This window comes from Schistocerca americana, chromosome 2, assembly GCF_021461395.2.
Source record: "Schistocerca americana isolate TAMUIC-IGC-003095 chromosome 2, iqSchAmer2.1, whole genome shotgun sequence".
NCBI lineage: Eukaryota > Metazoa > Arthropoda > Insecta > Orthoptera > Acrididae > Schistocerca > Schistocerca americana.
Genome location: NC_060120.1, coordinates 134,292,704 through 134,319,868, shown reverse-complemented (window position 1 = coordinate 134,319,868; position 27,165 = coordinate 134,292,704).

Sequence of the window (27,165 nt, the reverse complement as noted above, 5' to 3'; positions counted from 1 at the left end):
GGCAAAAAAAATGGTATTATCCAATTTATGCGGGTTCTATATCATCTAATAATGTTGGCAACCAGTTTACACCTTGAACTAAGAAACACTGTGCGAGCAGATATAGGATGTCCAGGCTAGAGGTATACAAAAACATTTGTTTATATTTTAGTACCTATTGAGGCTTATAAATTTATTTGTACAACTCTGCACACAGGTACTCATTGTTCCGTACAGTTCAATGTGGGAATCGTTTGCAGATGAACAGATATCGAACCGATACTCCACTTGTCGCCACAACTTATTAAGCATGACAACTGTTATGGCCTCTACTGCGATGTGACTTCGTTATCTCAAATCCGCCAGATCTCGAACCTCTGTTCTGTAAACAGTGTCCTTGATAAACCCCCGTGCACTGAAATTCAACAGAGTCAGATCGGGAGACCGAGGGGGACAGGCAATGGGACCTCACCTTCGGATACAACGCTCAGAAAACGCCTCATGGAGAAATGTGGTAAGAAACCCATGATTTTCTGTGTGGTGGGAGGGGAAGAGGGGAGGGTGCACATGAACCATGCGACTCAGTGCAGTTCATGCAATGATGAAGATCAAATCTGAGAGAGTGTCTATGTCGACTGTGTATTTACCCAACAATACAAAATGCCGAGATTTTTCATTACAAGGGTTTGTTTGTGTATACCTATAGCCTAGACATCCTATATATCACACCCCAACGTCATCACGAATTTTTGGCACCAAAAACTAAGTTTATCACATAACCTCAGCATATCATACGACTGAATTTCCGTGTTCCAACATGATGAAAAGTTTAAATATTCTTCTTACGTATTTTTTACCGCAAATGTTATTGATAATTCGTAGCGATAACCGTCCTAAGCTTTTCACGTTCCTTTAACTGCCTCGTGTTGCGGGGATAGTCCCACCTGGCGCTAAAGCCTCGCTGATGTCAGACCATGTGACGTTCACCTTTCTGTGAACGACTGGGAGACCTCTGATAATATCCTCCCGCACTGTCATTCATCTCCACGTAGATGTTAATATGTTATGACACTTTCTACCTCTTATTTAAGCTTTGCAGAGTCGTGTATATTACAGGAACACCATATGTCTAAGAATCCTGCCCATTCATTTCAGAGTCAGAATCTCGCCAAAGTTGCACTAAGTGTAATTGTAGTCGTTGACCAGACCGTAAGATACCTAGGAACGGCCTAAAGTTGAAGCATCGCGTGAAACTTGCTGTAGGAAAGGCAGATACCAGGTTGTGATTCTTGGAATGACCCTAATGAAATGCAGTTCGCTCATGCGAGAACGGATTGTTAGGGTCTAATGTCGCGTTTATGTGAAATCATTACAGAAAAAGCAGCCTTCCTGATTAAGGAAGCGTAATTAAATACATTGACAGTGGTGTGTTCACGGGAACTGCCTGAACATTTGCCTTAAGTGATCTAGGGAAATGAAGGAAAACACAGGACTTAGAACTGCTTAAACCTAACTAACCTAAGGACATCACACACATCCATGCCCGAGACAGGATTCGAATCTGAGACAGTAGCAGCAGCGCGGTTCCGGACTGAAGCGCCTAGAACCGCTCTGCCACAGCGGCCGGTTCCGGACTGAAGTGCCTAGAACCGCTCTGCCACAGCGGCCGGCTAAACAGTGGCACATTTCGTTTAGTGAGTACGGGGATAGTGACAGAGATGTTAATCGAACTAGAGTGAAAGAGTCCATAAGACAAGCACCGTGGGTATTGGAGTAGTTTTGTGGCAAAATTCAGAGAGTGTACGTTGCAGGAAGATCGACGATAGGTGAACGGGATGCCGCCAAAGTGTTGGGAATGTATCGCGTACTGTATTGATGGAAATATACTTTTAAAGAACGGTGTCACGAAACAACCAAGTTTCTGCATTTAAATTTGTTTAAGGGCATTCAGTTTCGGTCAAACGATCTTATGCAAGTCACTGACACCATTACAACACTTCAAAGGAAGTACTTTATCTCCTACCTTCCAAACTTCACATAAGCTCTCCTGCGAACCTTGCAAGAGTAGCACTTCTGGAAGAAAGGAGATTGTGGAAACATGGCTTAGCCACAGCCTGGGGGATGATTCCAGAAAGAGACTTTCACTCTGCAGCGATGTGTGCGCTGATATGAAACTTCCTGTCAGATAAAAACTGTGTGTCGAACCGAGACTCGAACCCCGGAGCTTTGCATTTCACGGGCAAGTGCTCTACCTACTTAGTTACCCAAGCACGACTCTCGACCCATCCCGACAACTTTACTTCCACCAGTACCTCGCCTCTTGCCTTTTAAACTTCACGGAAGCACTCCAGCGAACTTTAAAAGACTGGCACTTCTGGAAGAAAAGCCATTTCTCCACAATATCCTTTCTCCCAGAAGTTCTAGTTTTTCGCGGGAGAGCTCCTCTGAAGTTCGGAAGGTAGGAGCCTGGGTACCGCCGGAAGTAAAACTGTGAGGACGGGTCGTGAGTCGTGCGTGGGTAGCCCAGAAGGTAGAGCACTTGCTCGCGAGAGGCAAATGTTGAGTTTCGAACCGACACACAGTTTTAATCCGCCAGGAAGTTTCATATCAGCACACACTCTGCTGCAGAGTGAGAATTTATTTCTCGAAACCTTAAAGGAAGCTTCCTTGGTGCCCAGTAAATGAATTCTTGTTGATTACACACCTGTCAGTTACATATGCATCCATTGACAGATTCTGCAAATGATAATAAGTTTGACGTCATGGAACCTTCCTTTAACCTGATGCGAATATATCCGCGACATGAAGATGTTTGCTTCGCCGATACTGGTTCCTCATAAATGAATAAACATTGAAGCAGCTTTTGGTGTTATTGTTATGCCTTTGTAAAAATACGTAGGTGCGGCGATGCATCATTTGCAGAAAGTATTTTGGAAAAGACTGTGATTACTAGGATCATTCACCATAATCGGTATTTCTGGATGAGACACACAAAACAATCACCTGTGGCGGAGCACACTCTTTGAGAAACCAATAGTTTAACAGGATTCGCTGACACGAAGGTTTTCGCTGTGAAGAACTAGCACATCTTTTTGGTCCCAAAAACCATACAATCTCAAAAACACGACACCTGTTTCAACGAGAAAGAGGAATGTCTTCAACAGAGCCTGCTGCCTGTGACAAGGTAAACGATCCGAGAAGGTCCCTCAGAAGAAGGCACGTCAAGAATATATAACAAATTCTGGTTGCAAGCTCGACTCCGTGCCACCACCAGCAGCGGACGGTAGATCTTTCATAAGGTCAATCATTAATGCAGGAGAAACGTCAGGAAAACTTCTAACCGACCGTTGCCGGAAGATTTAGAGACAAGCTCCAACAGACCACCTGTCAAGAAGTCGCCATAAAAGCTTCAAGAATTTATTTCTGCATTAATTCTCATCATCAGATTCAAATATTATCTCTTGTGTTGCATACTCGATGTTTGGCTGGATGAAGTAGTACTGTATAAACACGCTGGTTCAAGTTCACACAGCGTAATCGATTGCAAAGGACTAGTGGTAGGTAGCTGATAATTCCTAAAAGTCCATTAAATATGATCACATTTCCTGATAGTGCACATTCGCTCTATTTTAGACTATATGAGTAATTTAACATGTCATTTCTCTGTACGACAGTCAGACACGCATTTGAGAGTGGCATAAGTACATTTGTTCACCTGATGCAAATGGTGTTTCTCTCTTCTGAAGTTCATTGTGTTCAAAATTTTAATGGTTATCGTGATTCTCTTGTTAAGATCTAACAATCAAACTAAACCCTGAGTTCTTACGTTAATAACGGTTTTTGGCTGTATAAGGTATACTGAATTAAAAATTATATCGTACATAATTTTCCTCGTACTGGACAAACTGTCACATTCAAACGGGTTTCAATCTGGTTTACGTTTCGTGTTTCTGTCACCCCTATAGACGAAGAACTTCGCGATTTGACAAACGTTTGCTGCTCTTCGCGACCATTAGAATTAAAAGCTCTTCTAGGGGCAAAATTTCACTCCCTAACTTTATTTTCGTGCTTTTCCATAGCCCCCTCATTTCTTGTGCAAAGACATTAAATCCGAGATAAGGAACCGGAAGTTTGGAAGTTCTCCAGAACTCTCTCACTCCATTGTGCTAACCATGCCTTCAACCAGGAGTAGTTCAGTTCAGTTAGTTGAAGGGCCATAAGAAACACAGTAAACATATTCTGTTGGTGTACAATCACTCGCAGCATGTCACGTAAAATTATGCAAAAGGAGATACTTCCTCTCCGCTTGTTCAAATGGTTCAAATGGCTCTGAGCACTATGGGACTTAACTTCTTTGGTCATCAGTCCCCTAGAACTTAGAACTACTTAAACCTAACTAACCTAAGGACATCACATACATCCATGCCCGAGGCAGGATTCGAACATGCGACCGTAGCGGTCGCGCGGTTCCAGACTGTAGCGCCTAGAACCGCATGGCCACTACGACCGGCTCTCCGCTTCTTGTTAAAGGTATTAGCCCAGAATTATTTTTCCTTTCCCTATTATGACTGATACATAATTTGCAGTTTTATTATGAACTACACAAGTCGCTTATCGATTAGGTCAACGTAGAGGCACAGCGTCTCATATTACAATTTTTGTCGACGCTGCAAACGACTTCACCACCCTCTGAGCTCCCCGCACAACGAAAACCATACGACGCTCAACTGTACGATCCAACGTTCGTGAGGAAGGAAGAATAGGGTTTAAAGTCTCCTGAACAGTGAAATCATTAGAGAGTTAGTTAAATATCGGACCAGGGTGGGATAATGAGGAAAAGCAGCCGTGTTTTGTTCAGTGGAACCATACCGGCGTTTTTCATACGTGATTTAGAAAAATTACGGAAAACCGAAATCTGAATAACCGGTTGCGCAAATAAATCGTTTTCCTCACGTATAGACTCCATTGTGTGCTACCAATGAGCAATCTCGCTCTATAATAAAATGTTTATCTCACAGCAAGCAGCTCCCACACCTTTAGTGGATGACTAGCGTAACTTACTGATGTACCGAGGTGACAGATTCACTCTGCTGTAGCGCCAGAGATTTTATTTCGAGAAAAGTATGGCACGCGTTACATGCAAGGTCGAGGGGAGCGATTTTCGGCTTTAAAACCATACATTAACGGTCCACAAAGCTGTGTGCTGACAAGCTCCTTCTATTCTACCGTCCACTGACACACAAAGTAGTTACGGTAGCACAAAATCTTAGAAGTAAAATTTATAGTGACTAGGAACCTAGAACACACTCGACCAGGAATTATTCTGGCAAAGACTGAACTAACAAACCAGCATCTTCGGTAGAAAACTGTTTCTATGAAATGTTTGCATATTGCGTAGAAAACCGTAACCAATAGAGTGATTTAACAGACGTCGAAGATGCTGGATCACAGCTTTCAACGATTAGTAGCATTTTCTAGTACGTTCAATGCTCTTACCCTGTTTATCTATCGACGTATTGTGGAAATCACATTTTGCCCTGGTGATGTATGTCCGCGACCCTTTTTTATTTTTATTTTTAAAACAACGAAAGATATCGGTATGTTAGCGTAATCTCGCCTAATTTGTATGTTGTTGTTGTGGTCTTCAGTCCAGAGACTGGTTTGATGCAGTTCTCCATGTTACTCTATCCCGTGCAAGCTTCTTCATCTCCCAATACCTACTGCAACGTACATCTTTCTGAATCTGTTTAGTGTATTCATCTCTTGGTCTCCCTCTTCGACTTCTAGCCTCCACGCTGCCGTCCAATACTAAATTAGTAATGCCTTGATGCCTGAGAATATATCCTACCAACCGATCCCTTCATCTAGTGAAGTTGTGCCACAAATTTCTCTTCTCCCCAATTCTATTCAATTCCTCCTCATTAGTTATGTGATCTACCCACCTAACCTTCAACATTCTCCTGTAGTACCACGTTTCGAAAGCTTCTATTCTCTTCTTGTCCATACTGTTTATCGGCCACGTTTCACTTCCATACATGGCTACACTCCATACAAATACTTTCAGAAACGAATTCCTGACACTTAAATCTATACTCGATGTTAAATTTCTCTTCTTCAGAAACGCTTTCCTTGCCATTGCCAGTCTACATTTTATATCCTCTCTACTTCGACCATCATCAATTATTTTGCTCCCCTAATAGCAAAATTTATTTAATACTTTAAGCGTCTCATTTCCAAATCTAATTCCCTCAGCATCACCCGATTTAATTCGACTACATTCCATTATTCTCGTTTTGCTTTTGTTGATGTTCATCTCATATGCTGCTTTCAAGACATTGTCCATTCCGTTCTACTGCTCTTCCAGGTCGTTTGCTGTGTCTGACAGAATTACAATGTCATCGGCGAACCTCCAAGTTTTTATTTCTTCTCCATGGAGTTTAATTCCTACTCCGAATTTTTCTTTTGTTTCCTTTACTGCTTGCTCACTAGTTTGGATATTGCTAGTAGTATTCTTAAAAATATGACTTGTCTAACAATACTAATTATTACTGTAATGTGGTGCTGGTATATTCTTCCAATAAAAGGGTGCTATTGCCTATCTGAGTTTTATTGCGGTATTATTTGCAAATTAACTCCTCATTGTTTTCACCATAATTACATAGCTCATTCTGTCATTTCACTGCATACACAGGTACAAGCGATAGTATTGTTTTACGTTCAACATTTAACAGTTCCTGAAGTCACTGTATCAGTCGCTGCCATGCTTAACGTTATTAACATACAAATGAACACCGAAGGTATTCTAGAACAGGGACGTCACGCAGCGTCTCCTAAATGCACTGCCGGGAAAAAATTAGTACATCTTTTCCAATTCATTCAAGATTTATTGTTGCAACAGTAAATAAGTAGTACGTGAGGTACCAGGTATCGACCGATTCTGAAACACCCATATTAGCAGGTGGTGGTCTAGCCTCTTCGGGCGGATGCGCAGGCGCTGACTCTCGCATCTAGTCGATAGTACAGATGGCGAATACTGCTCTGGGATGCGTTATGTCACGCCTGCTCGACCTATTTATATTGTTCTGTAAGAGCTGTTGGTTTTTGAGTCGCATTAGTCACTTCCCGTCCCATTGTATCACACACACATGCTCGATTGGAGTTGAGTCCAGGGAAGTTGCTGACCAGGGAAGATGCTGTACGCCTTTCAGAGCACTTCGAGTTTCACAGGTAGTGTGTGGCGGAGCTTTATCCTGTTGCAGCAACACATCACCATCCTGTTGCAAGATTGACAAAAGAACAGATCTAACAACAATGTGCACGTCCCCTCCAGAAACACCAAAGGTGAACGAGAGTATTAACTTATCGCACCCCACACACCAGGTCTACGTCATATGTCCAAATGACCATCATTTGAGAGTAGGTAGAATCTGCTTTCATCGCTGAAGACCAAGGCGCGCCATCCCATCTTCCAAGTGATCCTCTGACAGCACCAGCGAGCCCGTGCCAGAAGATACTGTGGCGTGAGTGGTAGATGAGTTAGAGGTGTGCGTACCCGTACTCCCACTGGTAACAACCGGTTCGTAACAGTTCGAGTTCACACGTCTAGGCTCACAAGCCATCTATGCTGTGGTAAGCAACTGATCTGCCACTGCTGCCCATAACACATGACGATCCTGGCGGGCTTCCGTGCTGCATGCATGGCTAGAACCTCGTCTACGAGTGTGAGAATGTACACGTGACCGCTGATACCAGCATCGTTGCGCCACTGACGCAGTACGTCCAACTTGTGTCACAGTTCTCAAAAAGTTCCACACCACCTCTCGGAAGGCCACAATTTGACACCTATCAAACTCGGTCAGTTAGCTGTAGGAAGCACGAAAGCATCTCCGTGGCATGGTATACCTGCTTGCTTAACACATCTGCATCACGCTGAGCCTTCTGGCTGTAAGCATTCCCCATTAAATGGCACTCTGGTAGTTATACCACAACGCAGCTTGTTGGCGGACGACGGTGAAATTATTGTCAGTACATTAAACTAGCCCCCAGGTGGCATTTTGCGTAATCGGATCTTAATCGACATCGTCTTTCCAAGTGTACTAATTTTTTTTTCCGGGAGTTTATATAAACTGTTGGAAAAAATATTCAACGCTCCTAAGAACTGTGTTCAATGGTACAAAGGTATGACGTGTATGCCGAGGGGTAATTCATTTGCCATGTACATTTGCTCACGACGCCTGTCTGTGAATTCTCTGGTTTGACTCTGCAGACGGTAAGTGCGCTGAGTTTAAAGGTGAATGTTCTTCGCAAAACCCATTGTAGGGTACAATCGTGTCCCACCGACGAGTAGGTACCCCTGTTGAACAGCATCAGCCATTTTAAGGGGACCGCATTGTAGGCCACCAGAAAGTTGGATGGACGTACCGATGGACTGCTGCACATTTTGGGCACAACACCTGCTTTCATCAGTAGTCTGCGCACCACTCGCACACCTATAGACAAGGTTCTGGCTGACCGCGTGCTATACACGCACGTCAAGATCGAAGCATTTTGTGAGGAGCGGTGGCCGACCGAACACTGTCCACGGTCGAAATCTGGGCAAATGTTGCACTGCCTGTGTCATCAGGGACCACTGGGAACCCTCTGCATGCACCAAGATTAACATCACGTGAGCCTCTGGCCGACCTCGACACCGCCAAGCACGGCTACTCTGGTATCGCGAAAGAGTTGAACGAGTTGACTGGAGAGTGGAAATGCGCTTATTGTCTTCACTCGTGAGAGCAGGTGCTGTCTGTATGCGAGTGATGAATAGATACGTATATGGTGCAGACCTGGTAAGTTGCCTATTCCAGAGTGCATTCACTCACAACACTTAGATCCCACCCAGGCTTCATGGTGTCGGGCGGCATCAATTACAACTCACGGTCACATTGGGTGTTTCTTTAGGGTAAAGTAATCAGTGCCCGATACGTTACACTTGTTGTTATCCCTATGCTACTGCCATTTCTTCGACAGGAAGATAATGTGATTTTTGAGACGGAGAGTGCGCTTCCACATATGGGCGCCCCCGTGCAACGTGCTCTTCGTGGTGTACAACAGCTGACCTGGACAGCAAGATCACCAGATCTCTCACCAACCGAACACGTATGAGACATGATAAAATGGGTTGGTTGGGTTGGGTTGTTTTGGGGAAGGAGACCAGACAGCGAGGTAATCGGTCTCATCAGATTAGGGAAGGACGGGGAAGGAAGTCGGCCGTGCCTTTTGAAAGGAACCATCCCGGCATTTGCCTAGAGCGATTTAGGGAAATTACGGAAAACCTAAATCAGGATGGCCGGACGCGGGATTGAACCGTCGTCCTCCCGAATGCGAGTCCAGTGTCTAACCACTGCGCTACCTCGCTCGGTCATGATAAAATGGGAACTTACTCGTTCTCCGGAGCTGCTACCGAAATGCAACGAAAGGTACAAGATACTTCGGACAATTTATGGAAGAATGTCATTCGGCTCCTTTATGATCGTTTGCATGCAAGAATACACGCCTATTTATGCGACTGTCTGGGCATCCTTTAGTGTGGCATATGCGTTTCATTTGCTCTGAATTTGTTGTCATATACTCCTGCAATTATGCACTACTTGTCACCTCACTCACCAATAAAATAACCTTCTCCTTGAGGATGTTGCATTTTTTCAGGCAGTGTAATTTTTCTCCAAATTATATCTTTCTGCAACTAGGCTGTAATCCACGTGTTAATAATTGCTATAATGAATGTTTGGTACTGTTGAGCCACCCAGATAACAGCGTGAGTTAACACGCTTCTTCCGGGATTCAGAGAGGCGTGTCATCCCTGGATCGAAACCGACCGCCGATCAACGACGAGGGTGGTGTTATGACCAGCCTGGCTGTGGTTTTCGGCGGTTTCCCACATCCGATTAAGCGAATACCCGGCTGGTACCATGTCTCTCCTTAGTCACGTGTCTTGCAAATATTTAGAAAACGTGTCCACACTTTAAGGTGGATACCTCTAGACGCAAACATTTGCGGTACACGAATTCCGTCCTAGTGCAAAGTCGTAGCGAGAGAAGGGGCATTCGGTTACTATCTACTATTAACATTGCCAAATCGAATAATTAAAATGTTTATTCCGAATAAGTTTACAGCCTTTCGTAGATATATACAACGCGACATATGCAAACCCACAGCTTCTACACCAAGTCTTTTAATGGCCAGGCGACATCCCGTAACAACGTGCTCAGTATGCAAGCTAATCACAGAAAAATTTACCTTTGTAAGCACGCTCGTTAAGGAGTATAAACGAAGTAGATGCGATATTCATGCACTAAATAAACTCACTTTTCAAAGACTCCTGAAATTAGGTTAGAAAATCGTTAACAGTACTATTAAAATAGGCACTTATTTTCTTCCATATCAGTGCAGATAAGAAAATCAAGAGCAGTAGATATTCGTCTCTGTGCTTGTTATCATTTGTACGACAATTTATTTCCACATCTTAAATAGTTATCGGGTGAAGGAGCTTTCTCCCTCTATTTACACTCCTGGAAATTGAAATAAGAACACCGTGAATTCATTGTCCCAGGAAGGGGAAACTTTATTGACACATTCCTGGGGTCAGATACATCACATGATCACACTGACAGAACCACAGGCACATAGACACAGGCAACAGAGCATGCTCAATGTCGGCACTAGTATAGTGTATATCCACCTTTCGCAGCAATGCAGGCTGCTATTCTCCCATGGAGACGATCGTAGAGATGCTGGATGTAATCCTGTGGAACGGCTTGCCGTGTCATTTCCACCTGGCGCCTCAGTTGGACCAGCGTTCGTGCTGGACGTGCAGACCACGTGAGACGACGCTTCATCCAGTCCCAAACATGCTCAATGGGGGACAGATCCGGAGATCTTGCTGGCCAGGGTAGTTGACTTACACCTTCTAGAGCACGTTGGGTGGCACGGGATACATGCGGACGTGCATTGTCCTGTTGGAACAGCAAGTTCCCTTGCCGGTCTAGGAATGGTAGAACGATGGGTTCGATGACGGTTTGATTGTACCGTGCACTATTCAGTGTCCCCTCGACGATCACCAGTGGTGTACGGCCAGTGTAGGAGATCGCTCCCCACACCATGATGCCGGGTGTTGGCCCTGTGTGCCTCGGTCGTATGCAGTCCTGATTGTGGCGCTCACCTGCACGGCGCCAAACACGCATACGACCATCATTGGCACCAAGGCAGAAGCGACTCTCATCGCTGAAGACGACACGTCTCCATTCGTCCCTCCATTCACGCCTGTCGCGACACCACTGGAGGCGGGCTGCACGATGTTGGGGCGTGAGCGGAAGACGGCCTAACGGTGTGCGGGACCGTAGCCCAGCTTCATGGAGACGGTTGCGAATGGTCCTCGCCGATACCCCAGGAGCAACAGTGTCCATAATTTGCTGGGAAGTGGCGGTGCGGTCCCCTACGGCACTGCGTAGGACCCTACGGTCTTGGCGTGCATCCGTGCGTCGCTGCGGTCCGGTCCCAGGTCGACGGGCACGTGCACCTTCCGCCGACCACTGGCGACAACATCGATGTACTGTGGAGACCTCACGCCCCACGTGTTGAACAATTCGGCGGTACGTCCACCCGGCCTCTCGCATGCCCACTATACGCCCTCGCTCAAAGTCCGTCAACTGCACATACGGTTCACGTCCACGCTGTCGCGGCATGCTACCAGTGTTAAAGACTGCGATGGAGCTCCGTATGCCACGGCAAACTGGCTGACACTGACGGCGGCGGTGCACAAATGCTGCGCAGCTAGCGCTATTCGACGGCCAACACCGCGGTTCCTGGTGTGTCCGCTGTGCCGTGCGTGTGATCATTGCTTGTACAGCCCTCTCGCAGTGTCCGGAGCAAGTATGGTGGGTCTGACACACCGGTGTCAATGTGTTCTTTTTTCCATTTCCAGGAGTGTACGTTCACCCTTCAAGATACCTGTAATTGTAGCATAATTACTGTATGTTGTATGTTCAGTATTCCATCCTTTCCTCTCCATTACATAATACGTTATTCCCACCACTGTTATCATTTCTTCTGTAACAAACCACCCAGCAAAATTCCGGGGTCCAAACCACTCCGCATTCATCAACAACCGAGAACTATCCTCGATGCCAGTGTACCTTCCATCTAAATGTGATATAAAAATCTATATTTCTGTCTTAACAGTACAAAAAATTTCTGTTGTATATCCCTGTGCCGTCTTCTTTCTTCCCTCCTTCGCTATTAAAATTAAACTTCCATATCTTAATCATTTTATCTTTTATGTGCCGTGAAATGCCCCTCATCAAAAACCGCTAACGCTGAATTTAGGGTTACATTTAAATGTAGAAACGTTGATACAGTTTTCATATAGAGTACATGTACAAATAAATTTAAAATTCTCTCTGTGTTAATAGCTGATTTGGTAACTCAGGTTTCTTTGTTGAGGAAAGTAGAAGAAGACATAGATTGCAATACATCCAGCAAATATACTGAGGTGACGAAAGTCATGGGGTGCCACCTAATATCGTATCGCACCTCCTTTTTCCCGGAGTTGTGTAGCAACTCGACGTGACATGGACTGAACAAGTCGATGAATGTCCCCTACAGAAATATTGAGCCATGCCGCCTCTATAGCCGTCCATAATTGCGGAAGTGTTGCCTGTGGAGGATTCTGTCCACTATCTGGCCTCTAGATTATGTCCCACAGGTGTTCAATGGGATTTATGTCGGGTGATCTGGATAGCCAAATCTTTCACTCGAACTGCCCAGAAAATTCTTCAAACCAATCGTGAACAGTTTTGGCCCAGTGACATGGCACATCCTTGTTTGGGAAGTTGAAGTCCATGAATGGCTGCATATGGTCTCCGGGTAGCCGAACATAACCGTTTTCAGTCAATGATCGGTTCCGTTGGACTAGAGGACCAATCCATTCCATCTAAACACAGCCCACGCCATTATGGGGCAGCTGCCAACTTGCACAGTGCCTTGTTGACAACTTGGATCCGTGGCTTCGTAGGGTATGCGCTCACTCGAACCCTACTATCAGCTTTTACCGACTGAGATCGGGACTCATCTGACCATGTCACGGATTTCTCGTCGCCTAGGGTCCAGCCGATATGGTTATGAGCCCAGGAGAAGCACTGCAGGTGACGTCATGCTCTTAGCAAAGGCACTGATGTCGGTCATCAGCTGCCACAGCCCATTAATGCCACATTTTCCCAAACTGTCCTAACGGATACGTTCGACTTATGTTCCACATTGTTTACTGTGGTTATTTCATTCAGTGTTGCTTGTCCCTTGGCACTGACAACTCTGTGCAGTCGTCGCTGCTGTCGGTCGTTAAGTGAAGGCCATCGGCCACTGCGTCGTCCATGGTGAGAGGTAGTGCCTGAAATCTGGTATTCTCGGCACAGTCTTGACACGATCTCGGAATACTGAATTCTCTAAGGATGTCCGAAACAGAATGTCTCATGCTTCTAGCTCCAACTACCACTTCGCGTTCAAAGTCTTTTAATTCCTGTCGTGTGGCCATAATCTGTTCGGAAATCTTTTCACATGAATTGGAAAGCTGTAGTAAGGTCTTATGGGACCAAACTGCTGAGGTCATCGGTCCCTAAGCTTTCACAGTACTTAATCTATCTTAAACTAACTTATGCATGCCCGAGGGAAGACTCTACCCATCGACGGGGGCAGCTGCGCTGATTTTCACGCGAATCATTTGACTTCAGATGACAATTCCGCCAAGGCACTGACCGTTTATACCTTGAATCCCCGATACTACCGCCTTCTGTATACGTGCATTTCTCTGTCTCATGACTTTCGTCACCTCAGTGTACATTCAGCAAAATATAAAGCCAATTCACTACAGTAAAGGAATTTCTCTGCAGCATGAGTTTGATATTTTTGGGATTAAACTACAAAAACACGTTAATTTGATAGAGCGTTCTCTCTGTTTAAAAATCTTATTGATAAACACGTTTCCTTCAGCAATACGGTAATATTCCCCTCTGTATCTATCTCCTGAGACATCATTGTTGTTTATTTTGTGAGAAGGAAATAGTTGACAAACAAATGCAATTTATAATCAATGGTCCAACGTTAAGGGCAAATGACACTGAGTTGCAAGTGGAGAGCCAAAGCCGTAGCATCGTGAACTTCCTGCGAGTTTTAGTGCTCACGGAGATCTCGGCCAACTCTGGAGTGGCAAGTTCCTACAGCTTTCGCCTCCCCCATCTTTCAACCCCCCCCCCCAACCCCACCCCTTTCTTCTCAAGGACTTAATAGCTTTTGTCGAGAAATGTCAGCCGCTTTTATTGCAGCCCTCTGATATTGCCTTCACTGCTAAGAAGAGAAAGAAATATTTCGGTGTCTCGTATTTTACTTTTATGTCAAGTCAAAAATAGTTGTCGTTGGCTGTTGTTCCGCACGTCATTATTCTGAAATTGATTTGCCTAATGCACAAACGGGAAGTTTCTAAGAGAAATGAGCCAGCAACAACGACGCTAGTTACAATTCTATGACACATCATACTGCAGACAACAATCTCCGTGAAGGCATACATTTAAACAATCAAATGACAGGCTTCAGTATGCCGTCGACCACATTTGAAATATATACGCAGCATACATTTGGAAGGGTGGAATCAGTCAAGCGAAGGTATGTTCCTTTTCAGCATAGTGAAATCTACTTATACCTGTACATAAAGTCCGGGAACTCTTTCAATTATTTATTGCACAAGAACCAAACATTGTACACATGTTCTCCATCGCTTCCTGGCTGACCACAAAAATAGTTGCCAGTCTCGCGTGAGAAAGACGGAGTACTAAACAACAATACAACCGTCATATTTTTACCCGCCGCCCCACACATATCCCAAGATTTTAGAAAATTTTCCAATTTCACTTTTGAAGTCGGAGAGCAAATGACAAAAAATATCTTTTTTCGTGTGATGCAGTTATAAATTAACAATTTTTGGATTTTTTCCTTTGGTTGTGGTATGAAACCTTGCTACTTTACCAAATTTCATGATTCTAGGTCAACGGGAAATGCTCTATACGTTTTGGAGACTGAGTTTGATAGCATCAAAATATGTGACATGAAATGCCGTATCTTGTGACTGTATTGAGTACAAGCTAACGTTTATTATAAAAACAAATGTTAGCTGAAAACGTCTTGATAAAAAGCTGTCTTAACATATGGACGGACAGACAAACAGTTAGTCTGATAACAAAAATTTCGTGTGATATAATTATAGTTCAACAACTTTCAGATTTTTCCCCCTTTGGTTGTAGTGTGAAACCTTGCTTCCTGGCAAATTTCGTGATTGTAGGTCAAAGAGAAGTACCATGCAGGTTTTGATGGGTCAGTTTGCGAGTAGGCCCATTAAAATATTTGACATAAAAGGCCATATATTTTGATTGCACTGACTTAACGTCACATTTTTAGATCGCCAAGGGACCGTAGACCTCAATATGTAACACAGATTTCTACTTGACACGTCTACCCGTTTTGAACAGTTGGACAGACATCAGCAACTGGAGACAGAACTCAGTTACCTCACTGGATTATTCAGTGCCGTACTAAAGTACTAAATTTACTACAGTTTGTACAGTTGAAAGAGTGTAGCGTCTTCTTAATCTATTAATGGTGACAGTCTCCTTCCAATTGAGGCCAGGTTTAGAAAGTATAGGTCAGCAGGGAGAACGAACCTTTCCAACCAAGTAATCGATGTTACAAAACTGTCTGACGTATTATGACTGTGTGTCGGACTGAGGATCGGCTCCAGAAACTTACTTTACACGGTAATGCTCTCACCGGCCTAGTTATCGAGGAACTGCTCTCGACCACCCATCATAGCTCCAATTCTGTCAGTATCTCTCTCCTACTAACCAAACTTCACGGAAACTAACCTGCATATCTCACGGGAAGGAAGGACATAACAGAGAAGTAGTATATCCAAAGACGAGGGGATGTTTCCAGAATGAATATTGCACCATGCAGTGGCTTGTGCGGTGTTATGAAACTTCAGGGCAGATTAAAACTGTGTTCCGAGAGGGGATCGAACGCGGAAATTTATGTGTTGTAGGTAATGCTCTTACCGAAACCCTAGGATGCATGAAAGTTGTACTAAAGAACTGACGCTGTTGGGATGTGTCGTTAGTTGTTCTTGGATCGCTCAGTCGATAGAAATTATTGTTTTCGACTAAATAAAAAAAAACAGTAGAGGACATGTGCAAATCCTGCGAGTGTTGCGGCTGAAACTTTGTCAAGAATTACTTCCGTGGTACGTCTACGCTTGATAATTTAAGCAAATTATTTTTCTGGTTTCTTCCCTCTTGATATTATTAGTATTACCTTCATTTTCATTAAGCCTAACCTGCTCAAACCGTCTAAGTTTCAGTTTAAAAAAATGCCTTAATGGGACTTTTATTTCTATGTAAAGCAGCCTTAACTTAATGTACAAATAAAAAATGCAATTTGTCAACTACAGGAAGGCTGCAAGACACCATGAGTACAAAAAAAAAAACGATACAGATCTGTCATTCGGAAACCATCATTGAACTGATGTATCTGCAAATAATTGCATGCACGAACTTGCATTTCTACTACTGCTGTCTTTTTGCTTCCACTAAAACGAGCATGTGAAGGACTCCAGCGTACAGCAATTTTATCCAAGAATGTCATTTTGCTACGAGAAAGATTTAATAGCTTCTGTGAGATGTCGGGCGGTTTTATTGCTGCATTCTGACATTTCCTTCGCAGAAGTTAAAAGAAAGAAATATGACGTCGTTCACGTTATGTTTTGTGTCAAGAAAATGTCGTGAATTATCGCTCTCTCGTAGATCTCCTGTTATACCACACAGACCGATAAGGAAAATTGACGGATAGAAAAGAACTCAACAGTTCCAGTAAATTTTCCCAGTAAGTTATAACTTTCTAACATGTTGTCAACATCCGATATTTCCGGTGAGAACCAGAGGGATTTTATTTTTCTTATCTTTGCTTGTGGTTATTCTACGCTCTTTAGAATTGAGTTTGGTCATCTCCGCTTGCTGGGTGATGTGGGGCATGTACAGAGAACGATATCCAAGTTTACGTAAGCCATATGTTGGGAAAGAAATGGAAGGAAGATTAGGCTTTAACGTCCCGTCAATATCGAGGTCTTTAGAGTCAAAGCACAGGCTCGAACTGATTCAAGGTTGGGGAAGGAGATCGACTGTGCCCTTTCTAAGAAACCATCCCGGCATTTGCCTAGGGACATTCAGCGAAATCACAGAAAACCATAATCGAGATGGCCATATTCGAATTTCAACCGTCGTCCTTCCGAAAGTGAGTCAAGTGTGTTAAGCACACGCCACCTCGCTCGCTCGGCCATATGCGAGGGAGAGCCGTTTTCGGGCAGTCGCACTGCGAGGCTAAAGTGATCCTTGTTTTGGCCATGTTTACAGACTTGGTTCAAATGGTTCAAATGGCTCTGAGCACTACGGGACTTAACATCTGAGGTCATCAGTCCCCTAGAACTTAGAACTACTTAAACCTAACTAACCTAAGGACATCACACACATCCATGCCCGCGGCAAGATTCGAACCTGCGACCGTAGCAGTCGCGCGGTTCCAGACTGAAGCGCCTAGAACCGCTCGGCCACATCGGCCGGCTACAGACTTGTACAACACTCTGTGTCACGATTCAAACCCACATACGAAAGCGTATAGTTATGTGATCGCGTTCATGCATAAATATACAGTTGTCGGGCCGCTTACGGATACGGATCCCCTTTGCGCTACAAGTTGTTGGATACGAATCCGAGTTCGGCAAAAAGCCGCTTAGCATGTATTCTTTATCAATTTTTCAAACCAACATAAGTGCAGCGCCGATTTCCGTTGTGTTTGTTTGGCCGCATTACGCCTCAATACATCGTAATAGCTGACAAGTTTAAAAAATTATAAAAGGCATTGTCTTGTGTTAGTTACTAGGTATTATTCCACCGTCATAACAGTGAACCTTCTACTTTGTCTGGTTCTGGTACAAACGACTAAATTAATATATGTAACTTAATACCTAATTTAACTCGAAAAGGTTTTCTTAGTAGTCTGGTTTTCATGGTAGAGTTGTAACCTTTCTTAATTACATACCACCATTACAAGTGGTTGTTGGTCGTCTTTTAAGCCGCCCGAAAGTATGAATCAAGGTGTTATTTGTACAGTGATAGTTATTTTTACGTTTTTGGTAGCATTATACTTTCAACAGCACTTCGACGACTGTGTGAGTCGTATTATGTGGAGCTGTTAGTGAACTTAATTTCTGCAATGGACCGCTTCGATATTTATTTATTAGAACTGGCTAAATAGACGCTATCTAGAGGTGAAAAACAAAAACAATAATTAACAACACAAAGATCCCAAAAGAGTAATATGCTGCTCCATAATGACAGAGATGCATACAATGTCCGTCCAAAATGTTCCAAGACTAATTTTATTCCTGCCTCAGTAACTACGGTGGTAGTTTTACTTAGCAATTGTCAGTTGTGAACAGACAGAGTTAAGTGGAGGATGTGCGACCGTTTTCCGATTGACTTGTATACTGGGCATACAGCCCAAGCAGTTATGACGTCATTAAGTTATAACGCATCTTAATTCAGGTAATAGCAATTATCAGTATTTGCGTGGATATAAAATGTTATTACTAATAATGAACTATAATTTTCTCCAGAAGGAAATGCAAAGTTTGTTGATTAATTTCTATTTCACGTACATTAATGCAAAATAAGAATTGAATGTTTTTAACTTTACATATTTAATTACTTGTTCGTGTCATTCATTTGTCGAAGAATTTTATTTTCTGTACATGAGAACGGATGAATTACATGACAGGTTATGTTCCGTAGTCACGCACTAGCTCAGTTGGTGGTCAAAATATTGTACTTGAAATGGAACGAACAACTCGTCTGAACACTCGCAGGTACAGCTTTAACAAAGTATATAAAAGGAAGTTAAGTGGAAATGTATGAAAGATATTTGAGTCTATAAGTGTTTACACAAGAGCCAATGAACACTTACATAAAATGGGAAAACAGTTTATGGTTAAATAAACTACGTTTAACAGCCTTCTGTTATAGATTTTTAGACCGTACTCTGCGTTAAATCGTAATGAGCTTTTCTGAACGGAATGACCGCATCCAGTAACATCGGGCTCGCCAAGACACGCATACTGGCAGAACAGGACAGACGGCTAACAGTGGCCGAATTAACACCAAACTTAAACGCTCAGCAGAGTCTGGAAACACAGTGCACCGAACACTCCTAACGAAGGGCCTCCGCAGCCGATGACCGATGTATGTGTCAATGTTAACACCGCGACATCGGCAACTACGACTGACATGGGGACCTGATCATCGGCACTGGACGTTGGTGCAGTGGCAGAGCGTTGCATGGTCCGATGAATCATTCCGATGGGAGGGCGCGTATCCGTCGTCTTTCAGGGGAACAGTTCCTTGACACCTGTACTGTGAGACGGAGAAAAGCTGACTGTGGCTCCATTATGTCGTGGGAAACATTTACGTGGCCATCCACGGGTCCAGTGGAGCTCTTGCAAGGACCTCGACGGCCAAGGAGTATCGTGCACCACTTCATGACGATCATGTTTCCCGACGGAAGTGGCATTTTCAGCAAGATAACGCGCCATGTCACAAGGCCAGAAGTGTGATGGAGTGGTTCGAGGAACACACCGGCGAGTTCCAGTCGATATGCCGGCCCACCTACTCGCCAGATCTGGACCCGATCGAACAGATCTGGGATGTGACTGAACGTGGCGTCAGAGATCATCGCCCGCCTCCCCGGAATTTACAGGAAGTGCGTGACTTTGTGTGCCGATGTGTTACCAACTCCCTCCATTGACGTAGCAAGGCCTCATTACTACCACGCCACGACGCGTCGTCGCTGTTATGAGTTCCATTATGTAGGTGATCATAAGTTCTGGCTGATCAGTGTACAAGTAACTTCAGACTTTTTGGAGAACACGCACTTATCTTTAATGATACATTGTTTCATAAAATTATAAGGTTCTCGATATGTCTGCTTTCGGCACCACATCGTGTCTGATAAAAATTACACAAATATTCAGACAAAAACGTAGTATCATATGACTAAAATATCATATAACTCATACAAATACCGTGGTGTGGCTGTTTGTAACGATACGAAGTTACGTTGTGAGTCCTAAATAAAGCCGGTGGCTCATATCGGTTCTGCTGATGTGCTCTTGGAAAAATAGAGCCAGTCTACAAGAAAGATTACTCACAAAACAATGGTGCAATCCATCCTAGGATACTACTCAAGTGTGTGGGACCCATACGAAAAGGAAAACGGAGATATTGTGACAGATTTGTTTTGACTCAGCTGAAAACATGAAGTGGGAGACGCTCGAATATAGTTGCAAACTATCAAGCGAAATGTTATTTATAAATTTTCAAGAAACAGTATTAAATGAGAAATTTAGGAATATGGTGCACACACCCTACCTCTCGCTTCCAAAAGGGCAATGCCGTCAAAATTAGTATCTTTCACAGCTCGTGCAAAGATACTTAAGCAGTCATTCTTCTCGCGTTCTATACGCGAATGGCTCGGAAGAAAGCTTAACACTTGATGCAACAGGACGTATCCTGCGCGATGCACTTCACAGAGTTAAAAGAGTATATATGTAGATGCAGACGTACCAGATGTACAAAGACAAGGATGTAAAGTGCACTGGCAGCAGAGAGCGAAACAGTATACGAAAATGGCGATGCAGATTCAGGTGCCGGAGAGGACGTGGAGAGACTAGTGAGATTTGCGTGTAAAATGGCGGCCTTTATATCACTTGGAGCGGTGCAGGCAAATGACACGTGGCGCCATCCACAGCCTGCCTGGCAGGAACTGTTATGGCCTCTGGAGAGCCCTCGGCCCTCAGCCCTCGCCGTGACACGCAAAGGGCCATTTGGCAGGCATGGCGCTCCCCCAGCTGCCCAGCTGCCGCCTGGCAGCCTCGGCCCTGGCGCGCTCTCGCCAGCCCACAGTGCCGAAGGGCAAGGAGCCGCCTGGGGGGCACTGACCCAGCCGCTGGCTGCTCAGGGTTAAGAAGTGGGCCTAGGAAGTTCAGCTGATGCACCGTTACCTGCGTAGAAAAAAGCTTGGAAGAGTGTGTCCGTAGTCGATGAGCGTCTCGTAGCGTCCAACGCAACAAGTAGAAACAGGATTATCGTCACTTCACGAAGAACCGATTTTAATGCGCTACTGGCCATCACTAATGGAATACCATGAAGGCGAATTGCAACTAATATCAACACATTTGCAACAAATACCAACGCATATGCGAATGACTAGCATTTCTGCGCAACTGCCCAAATTAACGCCATCTATGTCCTATATACAGGGTGTACATTAAGTCCAGGAACACTTTCAATTATTTATTGCATTAAACATTGTATAGATGTCATACATTTTGCATTTTGAGGAGAAACTCTGAAAGCTTTTTTTTTTTTTTTTCAAACATTCGATATGCGAACCATGAGTGACCTGGCAGACGTCAATACGGTTATCGAATGCTTGCCATACCCGTCCCAGCATGGCATCGTCGACTGCGGCAGTAGATTAGATTAGATTAGATTAGTAATTGTTCCATAGATCATGAATACGACACTTCGTAATGATGTGAAACGTGTCAGGTTGATAAAAGGTGTCTATACAAGATATTACATTAGACAAAATATTACATACATGACACTCAATATTTTTAATTTTTTTATTTTATTTTTTTTTAATTTTTTCTTCTTTTTTGGGGGGGGGGGGGGTGTTGGGAAATTACCCAATTACTGTATCCAAAAATTCCTGTAATGAGTAGAAGGAGTTGCCATTAAGAAATTCTTTTAATTTCCTTTTAAATGCTGTATGGCTATCTGTCAGACTTTTGATGCTATTTGGTAAGTGACCAGTGACTTTTGTGGCAGCATAATTTACCCCCTTCTGAGCCAAAGTTAGATTTAACCTTGAGTAGTGAAGATCATCCTTTCTCCTAGTGTTGTAGCCATGTACACTGCTATGACTTTTGAATTCGTTCGGATTGTTAATAACAAATTTCATAAGGGAATATATATTTTGTGAGGCTACAGTGAAGATTTCCAGCTCTCTAAATAAGTGTCTGCAGGATGATCTTGGATGAGCTCCAGCAATTATTCTGATTACACGCTATTGTGCAATCAACACTCTTTTACTCAATGATGAGTTACCCCAGAATATGATGCCATACGGAAGCAGAGAATGAAAATACGCGTGGTAAGCTAATTTACTCAGATGTATATCGCCAAAATTTGCAATGACCCTAATAGCATAAGTAGCTGAACTCAAACGTTTCAGCAGATCCTCAGTATGTTTTTTTCCAGTTCAACCCCTCATCAATGCATGCACCTAGAAATTTTGAATATTCTACCTTAGCTACCGATTTCTGGTTGAAGTCTATATTTGTTAATGGGGTCATTTACTGTGTGGAACTGTATATACTGTGTTTTGTCAAAGTTTAGTGAGAGCCCATTGTCAGAGAACCACTTAATGTTTTTCTGAAAAACATCGTTTACAATTTCACCATTTAATTTTTGTCTGTCGGGTGTGATAGCTATACTTGCATCATCGGCTTCCCGTGTTCCCTCCAGGAGCTCTGCTACGTCACGTGGTAGAGGCGGTACATACACCAGATAATGTATCACCACAGAAAAAAGTCACACGGAGTGAGATCTGGTGATCAGGAAGACCATTTCATGAAACAGCTGTCCGCTTCTGTAGCACTGCCACCATGTTTGCGACAAGCGCTGACTATCGGCAATTTTCCAAACTACGCTGTGGTGGTATACATGAAAAGAAAATTTCAGGATTTCTCTTCAAAATGACATATGTATGATATCTGTACAATGTTTGGTTCTCGCGCAATAAGTAACGGAAAGTGATCCCGGACCTTATGCAAACTCTGTATAAAGGGAAATTAGGCAACAGGATCCTCATTCAGGAATTGCAAATTAATGATTCTTTTTAGAACATTTCGTTCTATCTCGGATCAGAATTCAATAACAGCACGATTGAGGGTGTGGTTTATGGTTCCACGATATTGCTACTCACGTTAGTCGCGAACCTATGACTGCCGTCCGAATATGGAATTGACTGGTTCAGGACTGTCATACTCAACATCATGCCGGAGCTCATTGGTCGCACCTGACTATTTCCATTCGTTCTCTCGTGCAGTGTCGTACAGCTATACCACGCAAATCAGAAAATCTGCTAGTTTGTCGTAAGGCAGGTAGCCACACGGTTATTTTCTCTTAACTATTACTCTTAAACCTGCTACCTAGAAAGTTTAAATCAGGTTGCAAATATTACATAACGGAAATAATAGTCACATAATAGTAGAGATTATTCCTTTATAACTACTTATTAATGTTACTATCTTGGTCTGCTTAGTCTTGGGTGTTACTATCGAGTTGCCCTGCCGTAGGGCTTTGTCCGAGATCAACCACTCCTGGTTCTCGACTACCAAACATTCACTCCAAACTCTTCATTTACATAATTACAGTAGAATTTTAACTGAAAAACTACGAGAAGCGTTCAGTAAGTAATTCAACCCCTTTTTTTTAAAGCAGGTTGGTTTAATCAGGATCCCAATAAAACATATTATTTCCCAATCCTTTGGCTATAAAACACTATTTTTCAACATTATCTCCGTTCAGTGCGACGACTTTAAACGACTTTACTGGGAAGACCTATCTGCCCGCATGACACAACTCTAGTTGTCGACGTTGGAGCCAACGTCTTGCTTCATCAATAACCTCTCCGTTCAAGTATTGCTTTCGTGCTCTGCATCCTTCATTGGCCTATACAAACACGCAAAGTGCGACATCTGGGCTGTAGAATGGATGAGGTAGAACAGTGCAATTTAGTCTTGTGAGCTCTTCGCGGGTGCGCAAGCTCGTGTGATTGTGATCCGTCAATCACCTAGAATGAAAGTGTCCAACACTGCAGCAGTCACAGATTTGTGCGGCTTCCGGCACGCGGTAGATGTTTGTGCGACCTCCTTGTAATGATCACAGACTCCTTGCCCAACGACACACCGTGCTGTTCTTCATTGACAGGCTTCCGTTGACATCCTGCAAGCGCCTGAGAATATCTGCGATGGTCTGGTTTTCCGCCAAAAGAAACTCGATGACAGCCATCTGCTTCTAACCCACCTCCCCTACAGACGCCATTTTGAAGGCTGGATCACCGTCACGTAACGAAACTTCGTGGAACTATAGGGGGTGAAGTACTCCACGATGTCCCACAACAAATTTCGCATTTTTTTTTCAACCTAAACTGGCCGAGAAAAAAATGTTACCTATTGCTAATTGAACACCTCTCGTAAAAAAGAAAGAAAAGTAACGCCCTAACTAGTTACAATAATAGATACATGCACTTAACGGTCTATGAGAGCCTCGGAACTGCCTCGAGACTTGCCTGCACCAAGAAGGCAAATTTATGTAGCTACCTATACTGATACTACTGTACCAGTCTTCTTTGTGTGATTTGGAAGTACTCAAGTCAACACAATTCCAGACGAGACTATTTTAATATGTTAAGCATGAAACTTGATATTATTTCTGTTACTACAACCTTAGGCACATAGTTAACTATTTCAGATACGTCGTTGATCTAAAATCTACACTCCTGGAAATGGAAAAAAGAACACATTGACACCGGTGTGTCAGACCCACCATACTTGCTCTGGACACTGCGAGAGGGCTGTACAAGCAATGATCACACGCACGGCACAGCGGACACACCAGGAACCGCGGTGTTGGCCGTCGAATGGCGCTAGCTGCGCAGCATTTGTGCACCGCCGCCGTCAGTGTCAGCCAGTTTGCCGTGGCATACGGAGCTCCATCGCAGTCTTTAACACTGGTAGCATGCCGCGACAGCGTGGACGTGAACCGTATGTGCAGTTGACGGACTTTGAGCGAGGGCGTATAGTGGGCATGCGGGAGGCCGGGTGGACGTACCGCCGAATTGCTCAACACGTGGGGCGTGAGGTCTCCACAGTACATCGATGTTGTCGCCAGTGGTCGGCGGAAGGTGCACGTGCCCGTCGACCTGGGACCGGACCGCAGCGACGCACGGATGCACGCCAAGACCGTAGGATCCTACGCAGTGCCGTAGGGGACCGCACCGCCACTTCCCAGCAAATTAGGGACACTGTTGCTCCTGGGGTATCGGCAAGGACCATTCGCAACCGTCTCCATGAAGCTGGGCTACGGTCCCACACACCGTTAGGCCGTCTTCCGCTCACGCCCCAACATCGTGAAGCCCGCCTCCAGTTGTGTCGCGACAGGCGTGAATGGAGGGACGAATGGAGACGTGTCGTCTTCAGCGATGAGAGTCGCTTCTGCCTTGGTGCCAATGATGGTCGTATGCGTGTTTGGCGCCGTGCAGGTGAGCGCCACAATCAGGACTGCATACGACCGAGGCACACAGGGCAACACCCGGCATCATGGTGTGGGGAGCGATCTCCTACACTGGCCGTACACCACTGGTGATCGTCGAGGGGACACTGAATAGTGCACGGTACATCCAAACCGTCATCGAACCCATCGTTCTACCATTCCTAGACCGGCAAGGGAACTTGCTGTTCCAACAGGACAATGCACGTCCGCATGTATCCCGTGCCACCCAACGTGCTCTAGAAGGTGTAAGTCAACTACCCTGGCCAGCAAGATCTCCGGATCTGTCCCCCATTGAGCATGTTTGGGACTGGATGAAGCGTCGTCTCACGCGGTCTGCACGTCCAGCACGAACGCTGGTCCAACTGAGGCGCCAGGTGGAAATGGCATGGCAAGCCGTTCCACAGGACTACATCCAGCATCTCTACGATCGTCTCCATGGGAGAATAGCAGCCTGCATTGCTGCGAAAGGTGGATATACACTGTACTAGTGCCGACATTGTGCATGCTCTGTTGCCTGTGTCTATGTGCCTGTGGTTCTGTCAGTGTGATCGTGTGATGTATCTGACCCCAGGAATGTGTCAATAAAGTTTCCCCTTCCTGGGACAATGAATTCACGGTGTTCTTATTTCAATTTCCAGGAGTGTATTTTGAGTGATTAGGCAAGATTCAAGTCAAGCAAAATCTGGTCGGTTCTGTCCTAAAAGTCTATTAAGTAATAATGACTGAGCAAATTACATATATCTATACAGTTAAAAAGTACACTATTTATTTTCAAACTAAGACAATAGGTATATCTGATACAGTTAGTTGTTGGTTTAAACTGCTCAAAATTCTTCGGACACTTAAGACAGTCTTTCTTTAATACTGTGTGTGTGTGTGTTTGAGGTTTACGGGCGCTATTTCTTTAATACTAGGTCCATCATCATCAAATCTGGAGTCCGCATCTTCAAGAATGCCTGAAACACGCACGCCTTCTAAGCGAAACCCATGGGAATCGTCTCCTGTTAGTTGCTACAGGCACCATGGCCTGTTGTCTCTGAGACAGATGTATGAGACCTGTCCCCGATTCCTCTTCTTATTCTGTCATTGCTGCTGCTGGCTGCAATTGCTTCGTTTCACTGCATTTCTATGCAGTGTTCTCCTGATGACTCTTTTTTCATTTCCCAGGTTTTACGTGCCACGATTTTGATGAATGGCACAACGTCGTCTTCTGAAACGAGTCCGTGTCTGCATACAACATTACAATGGATGTGTCCGTAGATGGAGACTCGACCTCAACGTGGCGTAATGGTTTAGGGTGCACTGAGTACACAGCACGTTCACCTGTGGATGGCATAATCGGTAATTTTTTGACACTGGAAGTTACATTTCTCAAATGATAGGATCGATGGTTATGCCTAATATTCAGGATTGCCGTGACGCTGTCTTTCAGTAGTAGTCAGCGAGATTGCACTTTGCCTGTGCTGCCCGCCGTCACCTGATACAGAGGCTATATACTTAATGGAAATAACAATTAGGCTGTACACCCAGAAGATCATCATCAATCAGTCACGCTGAGAAAACTGAAAAAATGTATAACCCTGTTGTTCAGTGCATTTAACCATGCTGCTACAACCTTGCTCCACACTGCTTGTTTATTCGTTTCATAGACTGAGAT